We start from the raw sequence: 7,496 nt of genomic DNA on the forward strand, positions 1-7,496 counted from the left end.
AGTCAGGGAGGCCGCTGCCCCCGTGACTTCAGCACGACTTCAAAAAGGTGCCAAACAGTTTTATAAGTCGATTTTATGAGACAGCAGAACGCAGAAAGAAGATATGAATACATCTTTGGGCACACTATGAGAGATACTTTAAGGTACTGTGATTAGTGTCAATTGTCTTTTCCAGGTGACAGGTTCCCTTTAAAGGACCATTCATAAATCTGACTTAGCGAAAAGTGACTTTGGACATATGTGAAAGTGGAGTAAGATGCAAGTGTAATGATAAATCTGGCCTAATGTGTGCTGCTCCTAGTCACCTTTGTGTGCATCAAGCAACTAATGAGAGGAGGAGGACGCTCACCTGTATGTACTACCTACTCACGGTCGCCTGTTAGATAGACGGGGCAAATGTGCACAAGATGCTCCTCCTGCTGCTGCCAGATTACACTGCCTTTTCATGGTGAAAACCCATTTACTACATTCTCCAAAGAGATTTTGATTTAGAATGGGAATTTCTCTACAGAAGAGTACTTACATCTTATTGGCAGCTTTACACTGCTAGAGCTGACGTTGATTGCACATTTACTAATCCTGTAGATGGCGTATGCTTAGACCGGCAGTCTGGACCTGCACCATATTTATCACAGGGGCTCAGGCTGGATGATACGTCTTCTGAGAGATAGGTTTTCATATATAATGTGTAAAACCCGTAATACTCTGTCACCGCCAGTTCTGTGAGAAGGTCTGGCAGACGTTCTTCTCTACTTCTTGTATGACGTTCTTTGTTTTGGTTTCACTTTGTCATCTCCTTTCCTTCTGCCAGGTGTCACTTATTTAGACTAATCGTCTTCCTTTATATTCCCTCCCATACTGCCTCACTTTGCGGTTTATACTACTTCCTGGATGAAGTGTTCACTGCTGGAGGCTGCTGCTGCTGTTTGCTCAGATAAGTCCTTTCCTTTATTGTGTTTCCTTGCTGGCTTGATTCTAGGTGACCCTGACTCCGTCCGTATTAAGTGCAGGGAGCCGGTGGTCGTGTCCCCTCACTATTATAGGGTTTTCAGGTGTCACACAGTCTTAAGTACGCGGGCATGCAATCGTCTACCATTGAGACCCTTGCATGTGAATAGCAGTCAGGGAGAGCTCTTAGGGTTTTAAAGGGCTCGCCTATATGCTCCTTAGTTTGGGATCAAGCCAGTTATTTATACGTTCCAGCTATCTGCAACTTTATCGGCGAGATACTCATTCTTGACCACTAGAGGGCAGCTAATTATCTATATGAGTCACATGAACATTCTCTTTATTTTAGGATCACTGTAGGGGGGTGAATGCTAGATTGCAAATTTCAAATGTACAAATAAACTCAGGGTTGAAGTTGATGAACCACTCCCATCTAGTTAAAGAGGACCTTTCACTACTCTACAAACGAAAAACTAACTATACCTGTGGGCAGAGCGGCGCCCAGGGGTCCCCCTGCACTTACTAGCAAGTCTGGGCGCCGCTCCGTTCGCCCGGTATAGGCTCCGGTGCCTGCGCTCCCTCTGACTGTTTTCTTGTAGGAGGCGTGTCCCTTGCTGCACTGCTGGCCAATCGCAGCGCACAGCTCATAGCCAGGCTATGAGCTGTGCGCTGCGATTGGCCAGCAGTGCAGCAAGGGACACGCCTCCTACAAGAAAACAGTCAGAGGGAGCGCAGACACCGGAGCCTATACCGGGCGAAAGGAGCGGCGCCCAGACTTACTAGTAAGTGCAGGGGGACCCCTGGGCGCCGCTCTGCCCACAGGTATAGTTAGTTTTTCGTTTGTAGAGTAGTGAAAGGTCCTCTTTAAGGAGCCAATTACCTTTCCTTAAGGCCTCTTTCACACGACCGTATGGCTTTTTAGTGTTTTGCTGGCCGTTTTTTCCGGATCCGTTGTTTCGTTTTTTGTTTTCGTTGTGTTTCCGTTTCGGTTCAGTTTTTCCGTATGGCATATACAGTAATTACATTAAAAAAATTGGGCTGGGCATAACATTTTCAATAGATGGTACCGCAAAAAACGGAACGGATACGGCTGCATTTCCGTATGTGTTCCGTTTTTTTTTTTTGCGGACCCATTCACTTGAATGGAGCCACGGAATGTGATTTGCGGGCAATAATAGAACATTTAAAATATGTGGTTATGGTGGCTCACTTCTAATGGCAGAATCGAGGCTGTGCTCAGTCCGAAGAAGCTAACCCAAAGCTTCAGGGGTAGTAGAATAAAAATGGAATAAATGGACGGCACTCGCAGCAAATGGGGTCTATGGGTATTATTTATTAGGTTATAGAGATAAGAACGTTTAAAAATACCAAATGGTAATTAACATATAGTTGTATATCTATTCTGTATGGTTTTAATGAAAGTTAGGATGAGCGCACTCCTTAGAGAATAAATAAATATTAGTTCCTATGAAGGATGTTAATTTATGTCCATATAAGAGAATAATAAATTTACATATGGACATAAATTAATATCTATGTCCATAAAAGAATTCATATAGTCCATGTAAAAAAATCCATATATTAAAGAATTCATATAATCAAGAAAGGGTCCATAAAAAAATTAATATAGTCCAAAAAATCTAAAAAAATGCAAAACTAGATTTAATATATAAGAAAATCACAAAAGGCAATAGAATACAAGTAATAGTTTCTGTATATGCTCCTGTATAGGAGCTTTCACTTGTATTGAGGCCGGATCTCCACCTGGAAGATACGGATTTCACATGGGTACGTTACCACTCCTATGTGCTTCTGCGGCCGTCCGGGTGGTGGGTGGCGTCCTCCTTACTGCACGTGTGGGTTGCACGAGTATCGTCGCGCTACGTCTTCCGGTGACGTCACTTCCGGATGATGACGTTTTTTGCGCTCGGTGTGTCACTTGTTTGAATCCCCGCAGTTGGCGTGCCACATGTTCTGTTGAGCGGGATCTTTGGAAAAATGGCGGGTTTTTGGTATATTCCGCAATCCTTCAGTATACTGGCCAGTATAATTAAAAATATGGGACTTATGGCTGCTACCCACTAAAGAAGGAGCTGGTAGCACTGAAACGCGTATGGGGGGGGGGGGGGGGGGAGCAGCCATAAGTCCCATATTTCTAATTATCTTCCAGGTGGAGATCCGGCCTCAATACAAGTGAAAGCTCCCATACAGGAGCATATACAGAAACTATTACTTGTATTCTATTCACTGTTTTACTATAAGGGATCACTAATCACTTTACATTTAAAGAGACCAATATTAGGATCATCCAACTATCTATATGAACTGCCTTTCGTGATTTTCTTATGTATTTAATCTAGTTTTGCATCTTTTTATATTTTTGGGACTATATAAATTTTTTATGGACCCTTTCTTGATTATATGAATTCTTGATTATCTGGATTTTTTTTACATGGACTATATGAATTCTTTTATGGACATAAATTTACATATGGACATAAATTAATATCTATTTTTCTCTTATATGGACATAAATTAACAACCTTCATAGGAACGAATATTTATTTATCATTTATTTATTCTCTAAGGAGTGCGCACATCCTAACTTTCATTAAAACCATACAGAATAGATATACAACTATATGTTAATTACCAATTGGTATTTTTTAACGTTCTTATCTCTATAACCTAATAAATAATACCCATAGACCCCATTTGCTGCGAGTGCCGTCCATTTATTCAATTTTTAATAATAGAACATGTTCTTTCTACGGAACGGAAAAACAGAAACGGAATGCATACGGAGTACATTCCGTTTTTTATTTTTGCGGAACCATTGAAATGAATGGTTCCGCACACGGACTGTATACGGAACGCAAAAAACAGCCCGTAAACGGAAAATAAAAACGGTCGTGTCAAAGAGGCCTAAGGAACACCCCTTTCGTCTACCTAATACCTACTATATAAGGGGATGTATCCGTGAAAAAACGGACTGCAAAACAACAACGGTCGTGTGCTTGAGCCCTTATACTTCTAGTTGATTTGGCACCACACAAAGAAGATGAAAATGGCTAGACAGTCTGGAGCGGGAAGAGACACTTTTCTCTGATTCTGTACCAAATATTGGTTTGGCTTAGTTTGCGACAGAACTTTATGCTAGAATTGTGGCACCATTTTGACTCCAAAAAAACGTGCCTCAGTTCCAAGCAAGCCCCCTAAGGCTAAGGGTACTTTCACACTTGCGGCAGAGGATTCCGGCAGGCAGTTCTGTCGCCGGAACTGCCTGCCGGATCCAGCAAACTGATGGCATTTGTCAGACGGATCCGGATCCGTCTGACAAATGCATTGAAATACCAGATCCGTCTCTCCGGTGTCATCCAGAAAAACGGATCCGGTATTATTATTTTTTTATGCATTTTTAAAAGTCTGCGCATCCGCAGACCGGAAAGCCAGATCCGTTTTGCCGGAATACTTAATGCCGGATCCGGCACTAATAGACTTCAATGTAAATTAATGCCGGATCCGGCAAGTGTTCAGTATTTTTGGCCGGAGAGAAAACTGCAGCATGCTGCGGTATTTTCTCCGTCCAAAAAACATAAGAGGGACTAAACTGATGCATCCTGAACGGATCGCTCTCCATTCAGAATGCATTAGGATCCTGTGACGGAACTCAATACCGGAAAACAAAAACGCTAGTGTGAAAGTACCCTTAATGCACACGATCAGGATTGCGTGTGGAAAATCCACACCGTAGGTCATGTTCATTGTATTCTATGAGAATTTGAAATTCTCAATGCACACAATGCAGATTTTTTCCACACGGTTTTTGACCTGCGGTGCGGATTTTAAAATCCGCAGCATGTCAATTTATTTCATTTTTCCTGACCGGATTTTCTTCATTCACTTAGTAAAATCCACATGCTGAAAATCTGCATGTAAATCCGCACCCATTGATGCGAATTTCAGTGAGGATTCTCCGCACATGAATCCTGAACGTGTGCATGTACCCTTAGCGAGCTATATGCTATGGATTTCCCAATATAGATTGCGCCAAATTTTGGTGCAGTTTGTGACAGTGTCTATATGCGCTGACATTAGTAAATTTGGGCCTCGGTCTACTGTATAACACAATACATTGGGGAGATTCGAAGGTACACTGGCTTACGCTGCCTATGGTAACCAAACAGACTTCACCTTTCATTTTTCAGAGCTCCTTTGGAAAGGTGGAATCCGATAAGCCAGTTTTCCTTTGCACCAGTTTTGATAAATCTTCCCCATTGTTATTATCACAGTAAATATATTTTTAAACTGATAAACTAGTGTAACAGGAAAAGTAGAAATACTGATTGGTAAAAGTCAGTGCTGCCCTCTAGTGGCAGACTACACATAACAGTATAATTACAGGACTGCCTACCCAATATCCAAAATAATACAAATGAGCACCATTAGTGCGGGCATCTTTCAGTACTACAGCTTTCTTTTCAAATGATTTTTATTAGCTACATAACAATGAATCCAAATTATGTGTAAAGTAGTAATGTAGTATGCCTTAGCGGTGGAGGAAGCGTGGCTTTAGATGCACCAGAATTCAGCCACACGATTCTGGCACAAAGTAAGCCGCTTACTAGGTGTATAAACGCAGTCTAAGGCCTCATGCACATGGCCGTTCCGTGCATTGGGGACCCCAATTCACAGACAACATCCATGCGGCTGCCAAAGACGGGTCCAGACACATTCAACCTGACGTAATCCGTCCGCACCACAAAAAAATTGAACGAGTTCTATATTTTTGTGGTGTGGAGGCACGGAGAAAAACTCCACAGAAGCACCGTTCCGCACCGCACCTTCCGGATTGTGGAACCTTCAAGTGAATGGGTCCACATCCATGATACAGTGAGCACACGGCTGGTGCCCGCATATTGCAGGAACCGCTGTTTGTGGCCCGCAATACGGGCATGGCCGTGTGCCTGAGGACTTATGCACACGACCGTGCCGTTTTTTTTACGGTCTGCAAATTGCGGATCCGCAAAAAACAGATGCCGACAGTGTGCCTTCTGCAATTTGCGGAACAGAACAGGAGGCCCATTATAGAAATGCCTATTCTTGTCCGCAAAACGGACAAGAATAGGCCATGCCTCATAATTTTTGCGGGGCCACGGAACGGAGAAAAGGATGCGTACAGCACACAGACTGCTGTCCGCATCTTTTGCGGACCTATTGAAATGAATGGTTCCATATACGGACCGTATACAGAATCAAAATACGGCCTGTATACGGAACGCAAAAAACGTTCGGGTGCATGAGCCCTAAAGGTAAGCCAGAATTATCATCCAGCATCAGCCACTGTAAAAAATCTGGCACATTTTTAGGGCTTGTTCACACGACCATATGGCTTTTTCAGTGTTTTGTGGGGCGTTTTTATCAGATGTTTTTCGTTTCAGTAGTGTTTCCGGTTCCATTCTGTTTTTCCGTATGGCATATACAGTAATTACATAGAAAAAATTGAGCCGGGCATATTATTGTCAATAGATGGTTCCGCAAAAACAGAACAAATACGGAAGACATATGGAGTACATTCCGTATGTGTTCCGTTGTTTTTTTGCGGACCCATTGACTTGAATGGATCCACAGAACAGTAATGGATTGCATATGGAGTACATTCCGTTTTTTTTCCTGGAACTATTGAAATGCATGGTTCCGTATACAGAACATAAAAAACCGGCCGGTATATGGAACGTAAAAAAAGATCGTGTGAATGAGCCCTTAGACTGTCTACTCTAAGTTTACACTTAAACAGTGTTAGAAAATCTGCCCGAATATCTTCAGTCTACTACACGCCAACAGATGGATGTTGTACGTGCACACACTGTACGGAAATATGTATATACTGTATATGCAAGCTGCTGATTTTCCCAGGGAAAGTTGCCATCGGCTGTATGTTTCCCTGCAGAGACCAGTCCATGAGAAATGTAATATTACATGTCGCCATTCAACAGCTTGGCGGTCATTTACAAAGACTGGCTTTTTACACCAGACTATAACGGGATTCTGTCACCAGGATTTACCCTACAGAGATATTCATATGTGCCCGTCAGTCTCCTTGTTTTGTATTAAATGATCCCACTCTTACTGATCTGTGTGTCTTTTATTCGTCAAAAAAGCGATTTTATTGCTATGTAAATTACCTTGATAAGGAGCCCAAGGGGTTGTCCCATGATCCGTTGAGCCCGGCCGCAGGTCCATCGTTCCGGAGCTCAGCACCGCCTACCAGTTAATTTATTCACTGCACTTGCCCTGACATCATTCCTTCCAAGCGCCGTAATCTCGCGCAGGCAGCAGTGTACACAGTAGTCTGCGCCCGTGCGGACTACTGGCACAGGCTTCGTGGATCCAACTGGCCCTTTTTTTTTTTCACTGAACCCCCTTCATGGCTTATATTTTTGCCATGGAACCAATAATTGCTGCCCTTGAATGTGTAGAAGTCATTATAATATACCTTGTTAAATACTGAGAAGGCAAAAAGGGCTGACAGTTTGAAGAAAAGTGGG

The sequence above is a fragment of the Bufo gargarizans genome, chromosome 10, assembly GCF_014858855.1.
Source record: "Bufo gargarizans isolate SCDJY-AF-19 chromosome 10, ASM1485885v1, whole genome shotgun sequence".
NCBI classification, from domain to species: Eukaryota; Metazoa; Chordata; class Amphibia; order Anura; family Bufonidae; genus Bufo; species Bufo gargarizans.